At 45.5% G+C, this 24,171-nt stretch overlaps 1 long non-coding RNA gene across 1 annotated transcript; it reads right to left on the reverse strand.

Moving 5' to 3' along the window:
- Positions 1–562: 562 nt before the first annotated feature.
- On the reverse strand, positions 563–22,215 carry LOC104006670 (uncharacterized). The gene is made up of 3 exons (XR_680518.5): positions 21,708–22,215; positions 17,709–17,791; positions 563–1,617 (listed from the first exon to the last, which is right to left on the reverse strand). It is a non-coding gene; the product is annotated as an uncharacterized LOC104006670 (long non-coding RNA).
- Positions 22,216–24,171: the final 1,956 nt, after the last annotated feature.

Raw genomic sequence — 24,171 nt, forward strand, 5'->3', positions numbered from 1 at the left:
AGGAAATGAGGTGGCTACACCCTCCCTAAGTCCTCCTTATTCCTCAGCTCCCTCAGCTGTGCTTTGGCTGAACCCCCAGCCTCTTTTCCATGCCATTTGTGTCAGGACATTCCCATGCACTCCCCACCTGGCAGACGGCCTGGGAAGGAGGCAGCCAGATAGCTCAACATGGCTCGCTTCCCAGGTAATCTGACCCAAGGGAAACACAGGTTGGCACTGGGGAGGGTTGGGCGGGCTCTCTCTAAGGTCATCTCCCAGTTTTCTTTTCCTCTGGGCAGGTCGTCCAGCCCATCAGAACAAGATACCAAGCTCCTCTTCTTGCAGGCATCCCCCAAAGTTCCATGTGATTCTTTTAGGGGCAGCTTGGGGAGTGGCAAGTACTCCTAACTCCATCCCCATGGAGGGCAGGGAATCACCTCTTTCCAGGAGCACCATGCCCAGGGCCATGGTGACTCCCTCTCCAGCCTACTTCCCACCCCCAACCCCTCCCAAAGAAATGAGCTCCTCTTTGGACCACTTTTTTATTTCACATTTATTTCTTTTATTTATATTTTATGGTCAGTGCAAACAATTCCATAAAGTAAAAACTTATGAAGAATCAAAGCATGATTATTTAAATTCAAAATAGACAGTCGGTGCAAAATAATACAAGTATAAAAGTGGCTTCATTTGCACACACAGCAGCATGCGTTTCAACACATATCAAGGATGGCGAATGGTTGTTTTTTATTCTCTTGAAGACTGTGACAACATCAGATACTACAATGAATCTGTGTTCACATCAGCCAAAATTTGTTTCTAAAAATACTTCTTCACATTTAAACTACTGTCAAGATATGCTTTCCAGAATTAAGCCTCTAGTTTCTAACATCTAATAACTGATACAAAGCTGGGTACAGTGGCTCATGCCATAATCCCAACACTTTGGGAGGCTGAGGTGGGAGGATCACTGGAGGCCAGGAGTTCAAGACCAACCTGGGCAACAAAGCAAGACCCCATCTCTGTAAAAATAAATAAATAATTTTTAAATAAATAAAAACTGATCTAGAAAGTGTTCCAAATGTAACTCTTCTGGTTATTAACGGTTAAAAAATAAGTATTTTCAAAAGTAATTTAAAATAATTGTTTCAAGTTTAATAATGCTGGTGCTCTTCTGCCCTAACTCCAGGATGGGAGCCTCTGGTTTGGAATCTGTAGGCCAGGGCCAGGCCTCCCAACAACTCCACTTCCTTTCTTTTTCCTTCCCAGGATCTTTGTCTACCCTGGCTCCAGGCAGTGCAGTGTCTGGGAACTGTGCTGCTTCCAAGGCCCAGAATTCAGTCCATCAGGGGCCAACGCTCAGGGGGACCTCCACACTGATGAGACTTAGGGGGCTCCTCCTCTAGCCAGCGGACCCCCGAGTACCGGCCGCCACAGTCCACATCAGGCTGAGGACCTCTCACCTCTGTTCCCAGTAACAATTCGAAGATTTTGTAGACAAAGGTCCAAAACCATGTCATTGCTGGGGCCCCACGCAGTGGCGGCTGTGGCTGCCTCCCTGAGATGTTCTTCAGTCCTCCCGTGGAGTGTAGCCTTGGAAAAGAGCTGGTCAGCAGGGGCCCTGGGGGAGCCCTGGAACTGGGAAGCAGCAGGTGAGCTGGGCAGCACTGGCATTGGCTGGGTCTTTGTTGGGCCCGAGGCTGGTTTTGGAAGGGTGAACCCCACACGAGCTGGAGCCCAACTGTCATCTATTACTAACTGAGAGCTCATTGTAGGGCCAGAGACTTAGTGCGTCTGACCACAGCTTTTAACTGTCACCTTCTCGCTGAACAAGTTGCTGTCAGTGTGTCGGAGAAGCAGGAGGATGGACGGAGATCATGAAACTAAGCAAGGTCAGTGCAGAGAAAATGCTGAAGTATAATTAGGTTTCTCTGTTGACCGTCATGGGAGGGAACCTCTAGCATAGTAAAAAGGCATCCTAGACTTCTGATTTTTGCTCTGCCATATGAAGAGCTCAGCGGCATCACTCCCACACTTACAAGAAAACAACTGAACAAAGTAAAATACAATAGCTCCTCATAAATCACAGGGCAAACTGCTGCCCTGAAAACTGGAGAGAGAGAGGCTGATACAAAACATCACAGCTCACCATGAGCAGAAGCCTGAGAGGAGAAGCCTCCCTGGAGCCAGAACGAGCAGGAACAACTAGACTGAAATAAACCAGCTGCTGGAGGCAGAGGCTGGACCAGTTAGAGTTAAAAACCTCAGCCTTGAGGGCTCCCACACTTTCTTGAGTTTTATCTCCAGGAGCCCCAGCAGGTCCCCGCTGTGAGGATTGGAGGGAAATCTCATGCCTCCAGCCAGGGCAGAGGAAAAGCAACCATTTGGAAATGCAGCAGAGCATTCTGTTCTCCTCCAGTTCCCTGCAACAAAGGCTGGCACACGTGGGAGTCTAGACGAAAGCCTGACTTGACCCAGGGAGGGTCGATGACCCAACGCCAGCCCCTATAGCCACCCTGCCACATCTAAGTAGGAGGGGAGCTGAGCAGCACTTGCGGAGGTCATACAGCAAGAGCAGAGACCACAGAACCACTGAGACCTAATCACAAGATGGGGGAATACTCCCCTCCCCACCTCCCACCTCCACGGCAGCAGGACCCCTGTACAGCAACGGGGGATCACAGTAGAGAACTGCAAGGCTCAGACTATTTCAGAAGGGCTTTCCAGAGGAGGCAAATGCAACACTAGAGGAAATTGGAGCCTCAGACACCTACAGCTACAGCAAATAGTAAACACAGCATAATTCTCCTAGCGAGATAAACACCAACCATCTCCCTATAAACCAATATATCTAAGTTCCTATTACCCAATACATCATGTCTGGTTTTCAACAAAAGTGTACAAGGCACGCTAAAGGGTAACAGAAAACAATCTAAAGAGGAAAAGAAAGCAGGAGAACCAGATTCAGATATGGCAATAATTTTGGAATTATCAGAACAGGAACTTAAAATAAGTATGATCAACGTGCTAAGGATGCTAATGAAAAAAGCAGACAATATAAAGAACAATGGATAATGTAAGTAGAAAGATTGAAACTCTGAGAAAGAATAAAATAAAAAGAGGCTGGCTGCGGTGGCGCACACCTGTAATCCCAACACTTTGGGAAGCTTGAGTCCAGGAGTTCGAGACCAGCCTAGGCCACAAAGTGAGACCTTGTTTCTATTAAAAAAGAAAGAAAATGCCAGGTGTGGTGGTTCACACCTCTAATCCCAGCACTTTGGGAGGCTGAGGTGGGTGTAACACCTGGGGTCAGGAGTTCAAGACCAGCCTGGCCAACCTGGTGAAACCCCGTCTCTACTAAAAATACGAAAATTAGCTGGGCATAGTGACGGGTTCCTGTAATCCCAGCTACTCGGGAGAATGAGGCAAGGTAATCACTTGAACCTGGAAGGCAGAGGCTGCAGTGAGGCGAGATAGCATGATTACACTCCAGCCTGGGCAACAGAGCAAGACTCCATCTCAAAAAAGGAAAAAAAATTAATTTTCAAAAATATATTTTTTTAATTTTAAAAAGAAACACTAGAAATGAAAACCCCATAACAGAAATGCAGAATGCCTTTAATGGACTTAGTTGTAGCCTGGGTATAGCTGAGGAAAGAATCTCTGAACTTAAGAATATCTCAAAAGAGAATTTGCTACAGAGAATATCTCAATAGAAACTTCCCAAACTGAAGTACGAGAAAACAGCGGGAAAAAAGCCAGAACAGGGCCAGGTGTCGTTGCTCACGCCTGTAATCCCAACATTTTGGGAGGCTGAGGCAGGAGGATTGCTTGAGTTTGAGACCAACCTGGGAAACATACTGAGACCCTGTCTCTACAAAAAGTAAAAGTAAAAAAATAGCCAGTCATGATGGCACGTGCCTGTGGTCCCAGATATTTGGACGGCTGAGCTGGGAGGGTCGGTTGAGCCCAGGAGGTCCAGGCTGCAGTGAGCCATGTTTGTACCAGTGCACTCCAATCTGGGCAATAGAGAAAGACGGGACGAGGAAAGAGGGAAGGGAAGGGAAGGGGAGAGGAAGGGAGGGGAGGGGAGAGGAAGGATTTGAAGTAATAATGGCTACAAATTTCCCACAGTTAGTGTCAGACACCAAACTACAGATCCAGGAAGATCAGAGAATACTAAGCGAATAAAAAACAAAAACGCTTTACCTAGATATATAATAATCAAAACCAAGGACAAAAAGGGAAACCATGAAAGAAGCTGAAAAGGTGCAGGAAGGTTGTTGGCGGGGGGAACACCCTACTGGTAGAAGAACAAGGATAAGAATTATATCGGAATTCCTATTGTAAACTATGCAAACAACAAGTGAGTAGTGAAATATTTAAGTGTTAAAAGAAAAAAAATGCCACCCTAGAAACCTATATTCAGTGAAATTATTCTTCAAAAGTGAAGAAGGAAGTAGGATTTATTCTTGGGATGCAAGATTAGTCTAACATATGCAGATCAATCAATGTGATACATCACATCAACAGAATAAAAGAGAAATAAATACCAAATCATCTCCATAGATGCAGAAAAAGATTTGATTCCGTACAAGGCAAGGATCCACACTTGCCACTTCTAGTTAATAAGCACAAGAAATAAAAGGCATCCAAATCAGAAAGGAATGCCGGTGCGATGGCTCACACCTGTAATCCCAGCACTTCGGGAAGCTAAGGTGAGCAGATTGCTTGAGCCCAGGAGTTTGAGACCAGCCTAGGCAACATGATGAAACCCTGTCTCTACAAAAAAATTCAAAAACTATCTGGGCATAGTGGCACATGCCTGTAGTCCCAGCTACTCAGGAGGCTGAAGTGGGAGGATCACTTGAGCCCAGGAGGCAGAGGTTGCAGTGAGCCAACATTACACCACTGTACTCCATCCTGGGCAACAGAGCAAGACCTTTTCTCAAAAAACAAACAAACAAAACAAATAGGCAAGGAAGAATTAAGTTATCCCTGTTTGTAGATGACATATTCTATATGTAGAAAACCCTAGGGACATCATTAAAAAATGGTTAGAACTAATAAATAAATTCAGTAGACTTGCAGGCTACAAAAATCAACATAAAAAATCAACAGCATTTCTCTCTCTCTTTTTTTTTTTTTTGGAGACACAGTCTCACTCTGTTGCCCAGGCTGGAGTGCAGTGGTGTGATCTTGGCTCACTGCAACCTCCACCTTCTGGGTTCAAGTGATTCTCCTGCCTCAGCCTCCCAAGTAGGTGGGATTACAGGTGTGCACCACCCAGTAAATTTTTGTATTTTCAGTACAGACAGGGTTTCACCACGTTGGTCAGGCTGGCCTCAAACTCCTGACCTCATGATCCACCTGCCTTGGCCTCCCAAAGTGCTGGGATTACAGGCGTGATCCACTGCGCCCAGCAGAAATCAACAGCATTTCTATTTATTAACAATAAACTGTCAAAAAAGGAAATCAAGCCATTTACAATAGCTACCCCCCAAAATACGTAAAAATAAATTTTCCCAAGGAAGTGAAAGATTTGTACATAAACTATATAACATTGATGAAATAAAGACCACAGAAATAAAAAGATATCCCATGTTCATGAATTAGAAGAATATTGTGAAAATTATTATACTACCCAAAGCAATCTACAGATTCAATATAATTCCTATAAAATTCCAATAACATTCTTCACAGAAATAGAAAAAAAAATCCTAAAATTCATAGGGAACCACAAAAGACCCCAAATAACCAAAGGAATCTTAAAAAGAACAAAGCTAGAGGCATCACACTACCTGACTTCAAAACATACTACAAAGCTGTAGTAATTAAAACAGCATGGTACTGACATAAAACCAGACATATTGAACTGACTAGAGAGCCTTGAAATAAGTTTTATGTATTTACAGTCAATTGGTTCTCAACAAAGATGCCAAGAACTCACAATAGGGAAAGGACAATCTCTTCAATAAATGATGTTGAAGCAACTGTATATTCATGTGCAAAAGAATGAGATTAGACTTTATCTCTCACCATATACAAAAATCAACTCAAAATGAATTAAAGATCTAAATGTAGAACAGTGGTTACCAGGCGCCAAGATGTGGGAGAAAATTGGGAGACATTGGTCAAAGGGTGCAAACTTGCAGTTATATAAAATAAACAAGTCTAGATATCTAACAGACTGTATGAGGACTACAGTTAATAATATTGTATACTGAAATTTTGCTAAGAGTAGATTTTAGATGCTCCTACCATACAAAATGTAACTATGTAAAGTGATGGATGGGTTCATTTGCTTGACTATAGTAAATAATTTCACTATGTTTGTATATATGAAAACATCATGTTGTATGCTTGAAATATATACAATAGAAAATAAACAAAAATTTTTAGAAAATGAAGGAGAGTTAAGGGCTTTCTCGGACAAACAAAAACTGAGGGAATTTGTTGCCAGTAGACCCGTCTTGTAAGAAGTGTTAAAGTTCTTCAGAGAGAAGGAAAATGTTATATTTCTGAAACTTGGAGCTACATAAGGAAGGGAAGTGTGTTAGATAAAGAATAAATGAAGGTAAAATAAAACCTTAATTTTTCTTATTATTAATTGACCTAATAAATAACTTCAAAATAATAATAGCAAAAATGTTCTGGGTAAATATAGCTTATGGATAAGTTAAATGAATGATAGCAATGTGAATGCTTCTGTTATAAAGTACCCACACTACCCATGAAGTGGACTTGAGAATGGATTTAAATTACTTATAAACTAGCCAGGTGCAGTGGCTCATGCCTGTAATCTCAGCAATTTGGGAGGCCAAAGCAGGAAGGCTGCATGAGCCCAGGAGTTTGAGACCATCCTGGGCAACATAATGAGATCCCATCTGTACAAAAATTGTTTTTAAAAAATTAGCTGGGCATGGTGGTGCATACCTTAGTCTCAGCTACTTGAGGGGCTGAGGTGAGAGGGCTGCTGGAGCCCAGGAGTTCAAGGCTGCAGTGAGCTATTATTGCAGCACTGCACTCAAGCCTAGGTGACAGAGCAAGACCTTATTTCAAAAATAAACAACAAAAATTACCCATAAGTTTGTTGCAAAAGTATCCTGAAAACCCTAAGGAAGCCTTAATTTTTTTAAATAGAGATAGGGTCTCACTCTATTGCCCAGGCTGGTCTTGAACTCCTGGGTTCAAGCCATCCTCCTACCTTAATCTTCCAAAGTGTTGGAATTCTAGGCATGAGCCACCAAACCCAGCCTAAATTATTTTAAAAAGAAGTTTAATTGCTATGCTAAGAGATGAGAGAAAATAAAATAATACAAAATGCTCAGTTAAAACTGGAAGACAGAAGGAAAGAAAGGTTTTTAAAAAAAGAAGTGAACCCCTCCCCTCTCCCCTCCCCCCTCTCCCCTCTCCCCTCTTTCCACGGTCTCCCTCTCCCTCTCTCTCCCCCCATGGTCTCCCTCTCCCTCTCTTTCCACGGTCTCCCTCTGATGCCGAGCCGAAGCTGGACGGTACTGCTGCCATCTCAGCTCACTGCAACCTCCCTGCCCGATTCTCCTGCCTCAGCCTGCCGAGTGCCTGCGATTGCAGGCCCGCGCCGCCACGCCTGACTGGTTTTCGTATTTTTTTGGTGGAGACGGGGTTTCGATGTGTCGGCTGGGCTGGTCTCCAGCTCCTAACCGCGAGTGATCCGCCAGCCTCGGCCTCCCGAGGTGCCGGGATTGCAGACGGAGTCTCGTTAACTCAGTGCTCAATGGCGCCCAGGCTGGAGTGCAGTGGCGTGATCTCGGCTCGCTACAACCACCTCCCAGCCGCCTGCCTTGGCCTCCCTAAGTGCCGAGATTGCAGCCTCTGCCTGGCAGCCACCCCGTCTGGGAAGTGAGGAGCGTCTCCGCCTGACCGCCCATCGTCTGGGATGTGAGGAGCCCCTCTGCCTGGCTGCCCAGTCTGGAAAGTGAGGAGCGTCTCTGCCCAGCCGCCATCCCATCTAGGAAGTGAGGAGCGCCTCTTCCCGGCCGCCATCACATCTGGGAAGTGAGGAGCGTCTCTGCCCGGCCGCCCATCGTCTAAGATGTGGGGAGCACCTCTGCCCTGCCGCCCCGTCCGGGATGTGAGGAGTGTCTCTGCCCGGCCGCCCTGTCTGAGAAGTGAGGAGACCCTCTGCCTGGCAACCGCCCCGTCTGAGAAGTGAGGAGCCCCTCCGCCCGGCAGCCACCCCGTCTGAGAAGTGAGGAGCGTCCTCCCTCCTTGTCCGGGAGGGAGGTGGGGGGGTCAGCCCCCCGCCCGGCCAGCCGCCCCGTCAGGGAGGTGAGGGGCGCCTCTGCCCGGCCGCCCCTACCGGGAAGTGAGGAGCCCCTCTGCCCGGCCAGCCGCCTCATCCGGGAGGGAGGTGGGGGGGTCAGCCCCCCGCCTGGCCAGCTGCCCCGTCCGGGAGGCGAGGGGTGCCTCTGCCCGGCCGCCCCTACTGGGAAGTGAGGAGCCCCTCTGCCCGGCCAGCCGCCCCGTCCGGGAGGGAGGTGGGGGGGTCAGCCCCCCGCCCGGCCAGCCGCCCCATCCGGGAGGGAGGTGGGGGGGTCAGCCCCCCGCCCGGCCAGCCGCCCCATCCGGGAGGGAGGTGGGGGGGTCAGCCCCCCGCCCGGCCAGCCGCCCCATCCGGGAGGGAGGTGGGGGGATCAGCCCCCCACCTGGCCAGCCGCCCCGTCCGGGAGGAGGTGGGGGGATCAGCCCCCCGCCCGGCCAGCCGCCCTGTCCAGGAGATGGGGGGCGCCTCTGCCCGGCCGCCCCTACTGGGAAGTGAGGAGCCCCTCTGCCCGGCCAGCCGCTCTGTCTGGGAGGGAGGTAGGGGGTCAGCCCCCCGCCCGGCCAGCCGCCCCGTCCGGGAGGGAGGTGGGGGGGTCAGCCCCCCGCCCGGCCAGCCGCCCCGTCCGGGAGGGAGGTGGGGGGGTCAGCCCCCCGCCCGGCCAGCCGCCCCGTCCGGGAGGGAGGTGGGGGGGTCAGCCCCCCGCCCGGCCAGCCGCCCCGTCCGGGAGGGAGGTGGGGGGATCAGCCCCCTGCCCGGCCAGCTGCCCTGTCCGGGAAGTGAGGGGCGCCTCTGCCCGGCCGCCCCTACTGGGAAGTGAGGAGCCCCTCTGCCCAGCCAGCCGCCCTGTCCGGGAGGGAGGTGGGGGGTCAGCCCCCCGCCCGGCCAGCCGCCCCGTCCGGGAGGTGAGGGGCGCTTCTGCCCGGCCGCCCCTACTGGGAGGTGAGGAGCTCCTCTGCCCGGCCACCACCCCATCTGGGAGGTGTACTCAGCAGCTCATTGAGAACGGGCCATGAAGACAATGGCGGTTTTGTGGAATAGAAAGGGGGGAAAGGTGGAGAAAAGATTGAAAAATCGGATGGTTGCCGTGTCTGTGTAGAAAGAGGTAGACATGGGAGACTTTTCATTTTGTTCTGTACTAAGAAAAATTCTTCTGCCTTGGGATCCTGTTGATCTGTGACCTTACCCCCAACCCTGTGCTCTCTGAAACATGTGCTGTATCCACTCAGGGTTGAATGGATTAAGGGCGGTGCAAGATGTGCTTTGTTAAACAGATGCTTGAAGGCAGCATGTTGGTTAAGAGTCATCACCACTCCCTAATCTCAAGTACCCAGGGACACAAACACTGCGGAAGGCCGCAGGGTCCTCTGCCTAGGAAAACCAGAGAACTCTGTTCACTTGTTTATCTGCTGACCTTCCCTCCACTATTGTCCTGTGACCCTGCCAAATCCCCCTCTGCGAGAAACACCCAAGAATGATCAATAAAAAAGAAAAAAAAGAAAAAAAAAAAAAAAAGAAGTGAAGAACAAGTGAATGAATAAAAAAGTTACAAATGTGGTAGATATTAATCCAACTACACCAATCACCACTTTAAATATAAATGGTTTAAATACACCAGTTAAAAGGCAGAGACTCACGGAGTAGATAATGAGACTCAACTACATGTTGTCTACAAGAAATTCATTTTAAATATAAAGACGCAGATAAAGAATAAAGGGATGGATGAAAATATATAACGCTAACACAAATCAAGAAAATCCTGGAATAGCCATATTAATTTCAAACAAGGCAGACTTCAGAACAAAAATTATCAGGGATATATAGAAGCATGACATTACAAAGAGGTCAATTTCCATTAAAACACAACAATTCTTAATGTGTTCCCCTATGAAGAGATTGTCCAAATACATGAGGCAGAATGTAATATGTCAAACAACTCAACCATAGTTGAACTCAACCATCAAATAACTGAACTTGACAATTACAGAATATTCATCCACTGACAGCAGAATACACATTCTTTTCAAGTTTACATAGAATATTCAGAAAATAAATCACATTCTAGGCCATAAAAAACACCTCAAAAAATTTAAAAGAAAAATATCATACAAAGTATGCTCTTGCACCACAATGGATAAAATCTAGAAATCAGTAACAGATAGCTGGAAGTTTCTCAAATATTTGGAGATTAAATAAGACACTTCTAAATAATACATAGGTCAAAGTCTCAGGATAAATTAAAAATGTTTTCACCTGAATGAAATATGAAAACAGAACTTACTAAAATGTATAGGACGTAGTGAAAGCAGTGCTACAAGGAAAATTTATAGCATTAAATGCCTATATCAGAAAGGAACAAAGATCTAAAATCAATAATCTAAGCTTCCATCTTAGAAAACTAGAGAAAAAAGCATACTATAAGCCTGGAAAAGGCAGAAAAAAAGAAATAATAAAAATTAGAGCAAAAATCAATGAAATAGAAAACAAAGACAAATAGCAAAAAAAAAAAAAATCAATAAAATCAAAAGCTGGTTCTTTGAAAAGACCAGTAAAATTAGTAACTTACAGTGAGGCTAACAAAAAATAGAGAAAGGACATAAATTGCTAATATCAGAAATGAAAAATGGGACATTACTACTGATCTCAGGGACATTAAAAGTATAATAAAATATGTTCAACAACTATGCTCACAAATTTGATAACTTGGATGAAATAGACTAATTCCTTAAAAGATACAATCTACCGAAATTCACACTAAGAAAAGAGACAATATGAAAAGACTCATATGTATTAAATCAAATCAAGTCCGGGCAAGATGGTTCACACCTATAATCTCAGCACTTTGGGAGGCTGAGGCAGCCAGATCACTTGAGTTTGGGAGTTCGAGACCAGCCTGGCCAACATGGCGAAACCCTGTCTCTACTAAAAAATACAAAAAATTAGCCAGGCATAGTGGCATATCCCTGTAGTCCCAGCTACTCAGGGGGCTGAGGCAGGAGGATGTCTTGAGCCCAGGAGGCCGAGGCTGCAGTGAGTCCTGATCGTGCCACTGCATTCCAGCCTGGACGACAGAGTGAGACCCTGTCTCCAAACAAACAAACAAAAAACTATGTAATTCATGCCATCACCAGGCTAAGCAAGAAAAATCATATGATCACATAAATAGATGCAGAAAAGCATTTGACAAAATTCAACACCTAGTTATGATACAAACTCTCAGTAAACTAGGATAGAGGGGAATTCCTCAAATTGATAAAGAACATCTATAGGCAGAGCATGCTGATTCATGCCTATAATCCCAGCACTTTGGGAGGCCAAGGCAGAAGGATTGCTTGAGGCCAGGAGTTTGAGATCAGCCTGGGCAACATAGAGAGATTCCATCTCTAAAAAGAAAGACACACACACACACACACACACACACACACAGACACAGACACATCCACAGAAAAAAAACTAGCTAACATCATACTTAATGGTTAGTGAGAAACTAGGTGTTTTCTCCTTAAGATCAGGAGCAAGGATGTCCCCTACTATCATTCTTATTCAACATTGTACTGAAGTCCTAACTAATGCAAGAAGATTTTAAAAAGGAAATTAAAGCTATACAGATCAGGGGAAAAAAAGAAACTGTCTTTCTTCACAGATGACATGATTGTCTATGTAGAAAACACCAAAGTATTGACCAAAAACTCCTGAACTAGTAGATGATTATAGCAAGATTTTTTCTTTTCTTTTCTTTTCTTTCTTTTTTTTTTTTTTTTTGAGATGGAGTCTCACTCTATTGCCCAGGCTGGAGTGCAGTGGCTTGATCTTGGCTCACTGCAACCTCTGCCTCCTGGGTTCAAGCGATTCTCCTGCCTCAGCCTCCAGAGTAGCTGGGATTACAGGCATGATCCACCACGCCCAGCTAATTTTTGTAATTTTAGCAGGGACCAGGTTTTACCATGTTGGCAAGGCTGGTCGTGAATTCCTGACTTCAGGTGATCTGCCTGCCTCGGCCTCCCAAAGTGCTGGGATTACAGGCATCAGCCACTGCACCAGCCAGATTACAGCAAGATTACTATGTAGTGAATTATCATCATTTTATGTTGCCTCAGCACCCATTTTTCAGGGAAGTTTAACTTTCCTATGCCGGAAGGAGAGCTCAGTCACCCTTGACACAGTTTTCAGGTTCTACATCTCCTCCCAGTTCCTCAAGGTGGTCAGTCCAGATATCTGCTGTGCACAACTGCCTCCCGGTGCCCACCTCCGCATGGCACAGCTACATACAGCCCACTCCACTAGCCCTGCATACTCTGTGTAGTGGGATGGATGGCTGCACGTGAGATTTCAAGTCATAGTGGGTACCTTCGGACTGCTTGTTTAATTATGCTCATCAGATGCCTGACTCAGGTTTCTCCAGCAGCCTTTAGTGTCTCTGCTACTCAAATAGCACCCATGATAAGGCACAAGGTCTAATGCCTAGACATTACAGGGTCAATTTCAATGGTATTGACACAGCAGACGTTGCTGCCTACATATTAGAACACCACACCCTAATGGCCCAAGCCAGTGGCCAAGGATAAAAACCTTGGAGGAACCTCTTCTGCCTGGTTGACTGGGCTCCCCACTTTCCCACCGCTTCCTTTAAATGGACCATTCAGGTATTTGCCCTTGAACTTAAAGCCACCCACAGTGTATTCTCCAACATACACTTCTAATTTCTGCATTCTTTCTCCCTGCCTGTACTCCCTAAACTAACCTCTGTGTGGGGGGCCTCCAAGCATGTCATATACTACCAGAACCTATAAGTAATAAAATCTTTATTTCTATTTTGTGTCTCTCCTAATCATTGAAGGGTTGCTCTCCATTTTAAAGATCATAAGTTTTAAAATACAGGACACAAAGTTAATAAAAGTCAATTGCTTTCCTATATGCCAGCAATAAACAATTGGGATTTAAAAATTAAAAATAGAATAACACTTAACATTAGCACTTAAAAAGTACTTAGTAATAAATTAAAAAAAATGGGTACAAGGTCCATATAAGGAAATCTAATGAAATCAAAAAAAGTTCTAAGTAAATGGAAAGATATTCCATGTTCATGGATAGGAAGGCTCAATCTTTTAAAGATGCCAATCCTTCCTAATTTCATCTACAGATTCAATGTAATCCAATCAAAATCCCAGCAGGTTATTTTACAAATACTGACAAACTGATTCTAAACATTATATGAAAAGGCAAAAGACCCAGGAGAGCCAACACAGTATTGAAGAAGAAATAAGTTGGAAGACTAATACTACCTAAAGGCTTACTATAAAGCTACAATAATCAAGAAAGTATAGTGTTGACAAAGGAATAGACAGCTAGATCAATGAAGAAGAATAGAGAACAAACAGATCCACACAAATATACTTAACTGATATTTTGACAGGAATTAAAAGCAATTCAACAGATAATGTATGGTCTTTTCAAGAAATGATGCTGGAATATTTAGGCATGCATGTGCCAAAAAAAAAAGGAAAAAAACATGAATCCAGACACTGATCTTACACCTCTCACAAAAATGAACTCAAAATGGATTATAGACCTAAATTTAACATGCAAAACTACAAAACTTTTACAAGAGAACCCGGGGAAAATCTGGGGAAGTTTTTCAAAGCATGATCCATGATCTATGAAGAAAAACGGGTATGTTGGACTTCATTGAACTTAAAAACTTCTGCTCTGCAAAGACATTGTTAGGGAAATGGAATGACAAGGCACAGACCGGGAGAGAATATTTGCTGAATACATATCTAACGAGGCACTTGTATTAACCAGCAATACCAGCACTTAGGGAGGCTGAGTTGGAAGGTTCGCTTGAGCCCAGGAGTTCCAGATCAGCCTGAGAAACATAGGGAGAAAATTTTTTTTTAAAATGTGCTGTGTGTGGTGACACTTGCCTATAGTCCTAGCTACTCAGGAGGCTGAGGCAGGAGGAACACTTGAGCCCGGGAGTTGCAAGCTGCAGCAAGCCATGATCATGCCACTGTACTTTAAGCTGGGTGAAAGAGCAAGATTCTGTCTCATAAAATAAAACAAAACAAAACAAAAAAAACTGAACAATAAGAAAACAATTCAATTAAAAAATATGCAGGCTGGTGTGGTGGCTCACACCTGTAATCCCAGCACTTTGGGAGGCTGAGGCGGGAGGATTGCTTGAAGCCAGGAGTTTGAGACTGGCCTGCACAACACAGCAAGACCCCAGGTCTACAAAAAAATAAAAAATTAGCTGGGCATGGTGGCATATGCTTGTGGTCCCAGATACTCAGGAGGCTGAGTAGGGAGGATCGCTTGAGCCCAGGAATTGGAGGCTACAGTGAGCTATGATTACACCACTGCTCTCCAGCCTAGGCAACAGAGCAAGACTCTGTCTCAAAGAATAAAAATAATGATCAAAAGATCTGAAGAGACGTCTCACCAAAGAAAATGTACAGATGGCAAATAAACATATGAGAAGATGCTTGATATCATTCATTATTAGAGAATTGCAAATTAAAACAATGAGATTTCACTACATGTTAAAATGGCTAAAATCTAAAACAATGACAAACACCAAATGCTGACATGCACGGGGCAAGCGATAGTCACCTGAAAAGACAGTCTGACAGCTTTTTACACAGCTAAACATAACCTTACCATATGATCCAGGAATTATGCTCCTAGGTGTTTACTCAAATGAGTTGAAACATTTGCCCACATAAGCATCCGAACATGAATGTTTATAGTAGCTTTATTCATAATTGCCAAAAACTGGAGGTAACCAAGATACCCTTCAAAAGGTGAATCAACACATTGTGCTCTGTCCTCATAACGGAATATTATTCAGCAATAAAATGATCTCTCAAGCTATGAAAAGACACGGAGGAACCATAAATGCATGTTACTAAGGGAAAGAAGCCAGTCTAAAAACTGCATACTGTATAGTTTCAATTATACGAAATACTGGAAAACGCAAAATTATAGAAATAGTAAAAAGATCCGCGGTTGCCCCGGTTCAAGGAAAATGCATGGATAATAGGTAGAGTGCAAGAGATGGTCTGAGCATTGAAACTATTCTGTATGATACTATAATGGTGGATACATGGCATTTTGCACTTAGCAAAAGACTTTGTAACAAAAGAATAAACCCTAATGTAAACCACGGAGTTTAGTTAATACTTGTTTAGTTAATACTAGCGTATCAACGCAGGTTCATCAGTTGTAACAAAAGTACCATACTAATTCAAGATGTTAATAATGGAAAACTGGGAGTTGGGGAAAAAAAGGGTAAATAGGAACTTTCTGTACTGTCAGCTCAATTTTCTGTAAACCCAAAAGTGATCTAGAAAATAAAGTCTATTAATAAGACAAATGGTAGCCACATTTGGGGAAAGCAGCTTTCCAAAAGCTTAGAGGAAGGAGGGCTAGGATCCCATGGCCCCATACTCACAACCACTCATAAATCGTTCCAGAATTATGGGAAGAGGGAGTCACCACAGAATTCGGAGAGAAACATGGCAGTGCTTCTGACTGCAAAGGGGGAGGACTGCAGGGAGCCATGTGGAAGCTCAAACAGCTCTGAAGAATCTGGCAAGGTGGACACAGAGTGCCGCTGGGCTCACCAGACCTCAGACACAGCAGAGGGCCCGGTGGGCCACTTGGATCCCACCTTCAGAGAAGAGGCTTCACCTAGCAGCAGGTACTTGGCAAATCCATCTGTTTCAGGACTTAACTTGTGTTCCCAAAGCCTAGAAAGCACCAGGCCCTGTGCCTGGGGGCCAAGGATCCAGTGTGAACACAGACAAGACACCAACTGCTGAAATAGCAGGAGCCTGCGGGCTCGGAACTGGGGGGGTGAAGGGTGCACAACGCGACAGGATCCCTACCTGAGCGGGGGACCGAGTGGGGACAGAGAGGGTCCTGGGAGGACGAGAGGCCTGAAGAACGAGGAGTTAGCTCAATGTGGAGAAAGCGCCAGGGACAGGGAAATGCAATCAGTGCCGGGGAGGCAGGAAATGCAGAAAGAAGCTGAAGTCACAGCAAGGCTGGACTAAGGTCTGTGAACCACACGAAGGAAGCCAGGCATTCCCTCAAGGGCAACAGGAGACCATGGAAGACTGGCCACACCCGCAGTTCAAATCAGACTTTGACTTTTGAGCACTCTTTCAGAATACAGAAGTTAGAACATGGACGGGCTGGATGTAAAAAATTGAGCGTGGGGAGATGGGTTAGGTCATTTCTCAGGCTTGGCAACAGGGGGTAGTGGCTTGGAGAGGGTGGCAAGAGAAACTAGTATGTCTAAGCGGCGTTGCAAGCCTAGCCCGCACACAAGAGGCCCCTGCTGCTCCCTCCCCCAGCCCGCCTGCTCCTCACCCTTGTGGGTAACGGTAACTCATGTCATTCTTCCCATTGCTCAGGACACACACGGCCCTGGTATCACCCTTAATGCCTTTGTCACACCCCAATCTAGACTGTCAGCAAATTCTGCCAGCTTTACCTTCCAAATGAGTTCAGGAGGCCACTTCTTATCACCGGGTCCAAGACACCATCATTTGCACCTGGATTGCAGCACTAGCTCCCACCTGGTCTCCCAGCCCACCTCAGGCTAAATCCACTTTGATGCACCCTTAGAGCTTGTGGGATCCCTGACACCTTAAGCCTCTGTAGAATAAAGCAGAATGGCCATCACCTCATCCCAAAACCATTCAGGATGCGTGCTGGTCAGTGCTGCCCAGATTTACACTGGGGAGTTGGAGAATTCTGTTTGAGCACAGCAAAAGCCCTGTCCCTTGGCTCAAGTGGAACGTGTACTCAAATCCTACTCTGGGCGCCATTCTACTGCCTTCTTGCCACCCTGAGGATGTTCAGCTGGTTTTACAGCCACGTGGAACTCTATACTGAATCCCAGCACGTTCTTCTCCAATTTAAACCACTTTCACCGGGGATTCTGTTTCTGCTTTCAAATGGGGCCCTGTCCCGCCCCAAGGGCTGTCACTGACATGTTTTATTTGCAGGCTCGGCATCTCCTCCAGACTGTGGAGCGGGATGGGCCCCCTCCAGCAGGGCGCTGAGCCACTGTGTGAGTTGACCAGTCACAAAAATACAGCTACCTGTGCTCTCCCCCACCAGCTCACTCCCCCACCTCCCCCACACAGGCAGGAAAGGCAAACATTAACTCAGGGCCCACTGAGTTCCAGGCACTGGGCACCAAGACAAAGCTGCTGTCAAGGAGCTCCAGCCACAGAAAGACGGCAAGAAATTCAGTAGGCAAGGCTCCAGGACAGGTGGCGGGTGGGAACAGCCAGGGCGGGCACAGCTTGGGAAGCCCCAGCAGCAGGCGGCACTCAAGCCTGGTCTTCACACTTAGATATCACGTGAGATCTTGTCATAAACACAGATCCCAGGCTGCACCCCAGATACTTACTCAGGCGGTCTGCGGTGGAGTCCTGGAACCCGCAAGTGTAACAGGGCCTGGGTGAGTCTGACTCAGGTGGACTCTGTTAGAAGCTGCAGGGAGAAGAGAGGGGCTGAGAGACATCACCACTGCACATTTCCTCACAGTTCTGGGGAGCTGGGGGCAGCGGGGGGAGGTGCGGGAGTGTAGACAGGGAAGAAAGAACAAGGCCAAAGGGCAGCCCTGCTCGACAGAGGTCCGGACGTGGAGCCACGGTCTCTGCCATTATGTGCGAGTGAGGATATTGTGTGCCTCCCAGTGAAGACTCAGTGAGTGGCACCTGATCCTCCCATCACTTTTCTGGAGCAGATTATTGCTTCTTTCAGCCCACTCAGTTCTCCATTTGCACCTGTTTTCCAGCTGCAATGCAACACGAGGCTCCCTGACTTCCCAATCCAGTCTTCCACTCCAAAACGGCCTTACTCAGCGCCCCCGCCAGCTGCTGCTCTTTGAGCTACAAGGACTCCTGCCCGTGCCGGTCGTGGGGGATCAGTGCTAAGGGCTAGTATTTACTTATCTATTGTTAAATCTGCTGTATGGAGTTTCAGAACAAGAATCAGAAAATCTCAGGAGCTGCCAGGGCCAGACGATGGGCTTGAGGTCAGAGAACTGTTGGGTGTCAAACCCCAGGGAACAGACTCTCCCTTCCCCTTTTCTTCCCTCCCCTCCATTGGAGATTTTTCTGCCCCAAGAAAAAGAGCTGAGAAAGATGCCTACTGCCCCTGCTAGTCAGCAGCGACAATGGAGCTCTGCGTCCAGTAAGTGGAAGGTAAGATAAAGGCAAGGGAAACTCGGCCCCTGGAGCGTGTACCCAGAATGCAGGATGAGGTCTGTGCTGTTGGAGCAGGGTGGGCCGATTACAAGGAGAGCAGGAGCAGGGACAGCAGGAGGGTGGGATGGATATCACCAAGTAGAAGCCTTGAGGAGATGTGAGGGCTGAAGGCCAAGGACGGGAAACTGGCCGCGGGTGCTGGGAAGAGGTCACAAGACAGAAGAACGTGGTTTTGTACTTCCCTTAGCTCTTACTTGACGTAATGTGTGATGACTGGGCTTTTCTCTCCATTTTACGCATTGGTATTTTGATAAACAGATATTATGTTCAAGTACCAATCTTTGTGATTTCTTCGTTAATTTAGAAATGACCTTTTAGATCATTCACTTAGAATGATCTTCACCTATCAACTGAAGGTGAACATAGGCCTCAGCTTACTTGCTTACTACAAATTCTTTATTTTTTATAAGAGGTCTGTTTCTGGCTGGGTGCATTGGCTCACACTTGAAATCTCAGCACTTTGGGAGGCCAAGGCAGAAAGATTGCTGGAGGCCAGGGGTTCAAGACTAGCCTGGGCAACGTAAGGAGAGGCCCCCACCCCATCCCTATCTCTACAACACATTAAAAAAAAAAAAAATCTGGGCTTGGTAGCCCACTAGAAATCCCCCGGAGTCCCAGCTACTTGGGAGGCTGAGGCAGGAGAATCGCTTACAGCCAGGAGTTTGAGAACCGTGTGGGCAATATAGTGAGACTTTGTCTCTGAAAAATAAAAATGAAGAGGGCTGCTTCTTCTCTAAATAGTAAGCACATTATTTTATTATTCATCATGCTGAAAAATACTGGAAAAGAGAAAAGCACCCCTGACAATTCAAACCTGGCCTGGAGCTCTCAGCCAGGCTTTCCACTAGGAACATAAAACGCTCCACAGGAGTGCACCAAACACCAGACAACACCACTCTGTAATTGTGATGACATGAGGAAAAAACAAGATAATCTGTAATCTTTTCTGAGCACCGACAGAAACAAGGTCACTGTGCTAGCCACAAGAATATTAATACCGCAAATCCCTCCCCTGGCTAATGTGAGTGGCTCTGGTCTGCCCCTGCTGGACAGGACTTCTTGCCACACCCATTGTAGAATCAGCCCTGCTTCTCAGGAGCGGGTAACCTAAGCAAAGCTCTGCGTCCTTCAATGCTCCCCAAGATCACTAACAAGAGTGCTAACCCCATGCTGAGTCTCCTCTAACGCTCTCTTACTGACATGACCCACAGTTCCTGTGGGGCGAGTTCTTCCTCACCGCAACAAGCAATAGACCCAACTTGTGTCATTCAGTATTATATAATGAATGATAATGGCCTCACTCGGTATTATATAATGAATGATAATGGCCTCACTCGGTATTATATAATGAATGATAATGGCCTCGGTATTATATAATGAATGATAATGGCATCACTCGGTATTATATAATGAATGATAATGGCATCACTCGGTATTATATAATGAATGATAATGGCATCACTCGGTATTATATAATGAATGATAATGGCATCACTCGGTATTATATAATGAATGATAATGGCATCACTCGGTATTATATAATGAATGATAATGGCATCACTCGGTATTATATAATGAATGATAATGGCATCACTCGGTATTATATAATGAATGATAATGGCATCACTCGGTATTATATAATGAATGATAATGGCATCACTCGGTATTATATAATGAATGATAATGGCATCACTCGGTATTATATAATGAATGATAATGGCATCACTCGGTATTATATAATGAATGATAATGGCATCACTCGGTATTATATAATGAATGACAATGGCATCACTCGGTATTATATAATGAATGACAATGGCATCACTCGGTATTATATAATGAATGATAATGGCATCACTCGGTATTATATAATGAATGACAATGGCATCACTCGGTATTATATAATGAATGATAATGGCATCACTCGGTATTATATAATGAATGATAATGGCATCACTCGGTATTATATAATGAATGATAATGGCATCACTCGGTATTATATAATGAATGATAATGGCATCACTCGGTATTATATAATGAATGATAATGGCATCACTCGGTATTATATAGTGAATGATAATGGTATCATTCAGTATTAGAGAACTGCAAGTTAAAACAATGAGATTTCACTACATGTTAAAATTTGCAGTTACAAGTGTGTTGCAGGCAGCCTCTGGCAAGAATCCAACAATGCTTTATTATTATTATTTTTGAGACGGGGTCTCTGTCACCCAGGTTGGAGTGCAGTGGTATGATCACAGCTCACTGCAGCCTCTGCCTTCTGGGCTCACATGATCCTCCCACCTCAGCACCCCCAAGTAGTTGGGACTACAGGCGTGTGCCACCACACCTGGCCAATTTTTGTAGTTTTTGTAAAGACGAGGTTTTGCCATGTTGCCCAGGTTGGTCTTGAACTCCTGGGCTCAAACGACCCACCCACTTCAACCTCCCAAAGTGTTGAAATTACAAGCATGAGCCACCGTGCCCAAGCTATGCTTTCTTATTCTAGGATCCTGCGTGTTCTTGTTTCTAGTTTTTCAAAATATTTTTTGGTTATATATTCCAGCATTGGCATCATAGCTCACCTGACATCTATTTCCTCCTCCACATCAGGCACAGGGCTGGGGCTTGGGATATGAGTGTAAAAGGGAAGACAAGAATCCTCCCCTCATAACAAACTTCTCCAGGGTTGTTGCATGGAGAAGGAAATAGACAAGGGCATGGGAGGCCTACTTGTAAAAACTGCCAAAAAATATGAAAAACCCTCTCGTGTACCCCTCCCCACACATCTGTGCCAGCGAAACCTGTTAAAGCTCTGGCATGAGGGAGGTAGGTCCACCCAATGCTCCCATCATCTCAGGGCCCTGCTCACCCCACCCCTGGCCCTCCTGAGGTCTGTCCCTTGGTGCTGAGAGCTTGCCCCAACTAGGGAAAGTGCCTGTGGTCAGACTTCCAGTTTCTGGCCCACCACAGAAGGAGCCTGGAAGTCGTCACTTGGTCCTAACAACACGTAAAAAGCTGAACAGACTGAAAAAGCCAACAACTCGTCTTAGATCCAGAGAAATGAGGTCACAGGGCAAACCACTGCCTCCCAAGTATGAGAGGCAGACAGGCAGACACAAAGAATCACGACTTACCAGAGCAGAAACTCATGGGCGCCAAAGCCACGGCAGGAAGACGGAACAGTAGCTGAAGAATTGCTGGAGGTTCCCTGTAGACGAGTCTGAGAGTTGAAATCTCCAGGGGGCCTCAGTCATAGGGGGCCCTACACCGTAATGCATTTCACCTCCAGCTCTGCCGGGTTCTCCGTGAAGATCCCAGAATAATCCCCTCCTAATTACAGTAGGGGGAGGGGAAATGTAGCCATTTTGAAACACACCAGAACATTCTGCTTTTCACCCGGCCTGTCCTCAAGAAAAACTACTTTACCAGAGGCTAAATGACCTGGGGGAAGAGAAATACCCAACTCCAGCCCCCTCTAGCCCTCCTGTCCCACCTAAGAGTGGGAAGAAACTGAAAACCAGTGGTAAAGTTCATAGCCCAAGGGCACAGGCTCACTAAAAGGCTGACACCTGGGTGGTCCCGGTGGCTCACAACTGTAATCCCAGCAATTTGGGAGGCCGAGGCAGGCGGATCACCTGAGATCAGGAGTTCAAGACCAGCCTGGCCAAAATGGCAAAACCCTGTCTCCACTAAAAATACAAAAATTAGCCAGACATGGTTGCACATGCCTGTAGTCCCAGATACTCGGGAGGCTGAGGCAGGAGAATCACTTGAGCCTGGGAGGTGGAGGTTGCAGTGAGCTGAGATTGCACCACTGCACTCCAGAACAAGACTCCATCTCAGAAAAAAAAAAAAAAAAAAAGACTGAGACCCAACCATAAAGCTATAGAACACTCCTCAACTGAGACCCAACCATAAAGCTATAGAACACTCCTCGTCCCCCACTTTAATGCCACATCACTAAAAGCCTATTTACCAGAGTTCCTTTTATCTAGTAGTACATCATTTTGTTGTTCAGCAACAACAAAAATTACAAGGCACATTAAAAAGCAAAAAGCACAGTTTAGAGAGACAGAGCAAGCATTAGAACCAAATTCAGATATGTCAGGGATGGTACAATTAACAGACCATGAATTTAAAACAACTATGAATGATATGCCAAGGCTCTCATGGAAAATGTGGACAGCATGCAAGAACAGATGGTGATGTACACAGACATGAAAATTCTACGAAAAAATCAGAAAGAAATGCTAGAGTTCAAACACTAACTGAAATGGGGAATGCCTTTGGTCTCATTAATAAACTGGACACAGCTGAGAAAAGAGTCACTGCGCTTGAGGATACGTCAATAGAAACTCCTAAAACCGGCCGGGTGCATTGGCTCATGCCTGTATTCCCAGGACTTTGGGAGGCTGAGGCAGGTGGATCATGAGGTCAGGAGTTCGAGACAAACCTGATCAACATGGTGAAACCCCATCTCTACTAAAACTACAAAAATTATTTCTTGTAAATTTGTTTAAGTTCTTTGTAGATTCTGGATATTAGCCCTTTGTCAGATGGGTAGATGGTAAAAATTTTCTCCCATTCTCTAGGTTGCCTGTTCACTCTGATGGTAGTTTCTTTTGCTGTGCAGAAGCTCTTTAGTTTAATTAGATCCCATTTGTCAATTTTGGCTTTTGTTGCCATTGCTTTTGGTGTTTTAGTCATGAAGTCCTTGCCCATGCCTATGGCCTGAATGGTATTGCCTAGGTTTTCTTCTAGAGTTTTTATGGTTTTAGGTCTAACATTTAAGTCTTTAATCCATCTTGAATTAATTTTTGTATAAGATGTAAGGAAAGGATCCAGTTTCAGCTTTCTACATATGGCTAGCCAGTTTTCCTAGCACCATTTATTAAATAGGGAATCTTTTCCCCATTTCTTGTTTTTGTCAGGTTTGTCAAAGATCAGATGGTTGTAGATATGTGGCATTATTTCTGAGGGCTCTGTTCTGTTCCATTGATCTATATCTCTGTTTTGGTACCAGTACCATGCTGTTTTGGTTACTGTAGCTTTGTAGTATAGTTTGGAGTCAGGTAGCATGGTGCCTCCAGCTTTGTTATTTTGGCTTAGGATTGACTTGGCAATGCAGGCTCTTTTTTGGTTCCATATGAACTTTAAAGTAGTTTTTTCTAATTCTGTGAAGAAAGTCATTGGTAGCTTGATGGGGATGGCATTGAATCTATAAATTACCTTGGGCAGTATGGCCATTTTCCAATATTAATTCTTCCTATCCATGAGCATGGAATGTTCTTCCATTTGTTTGTGTCCTCTTTTATTTCATTGAGCAGTGGTTTGTAGTTCTCCTCGAAGAGGTCCTTCACATCCCTTGTAAGTTGGATTCCTAGGTATTTTATTCTCTTTGAAGCAATTGTGAATGGGAGTTCAGTCATGATTTGGCTCTCTGTTTGTCTGTTATTGGTGTATAGGAATGCTTAAACAACAGGTGCTGGAGAGGATGTGGAGAAATAGAACACTTTTATACTGTTGGTGGGACTATAAGCTAGTTCAACCATTGTAGAAGACAGTGTGGCCATTCCTCAAGGATCTAGAACTAGAAAT

The sequence above is a fragment of the Pan troglodytes genome, chromosome 4 (genome assembly GCF_028858775.2).
Source record: "Pan troglodytes isolate AG18354 chromosome 4, NHGRI_mPanTro3-v2.0_pri, whole genome shotgun sequence".
In the NCBI taxonomy this organism is placed as follows: Eukaryota; Metazoa; Chordata; class Mammalia; order Primates; family Hominidae; genus Pan; species Pan troglodytes.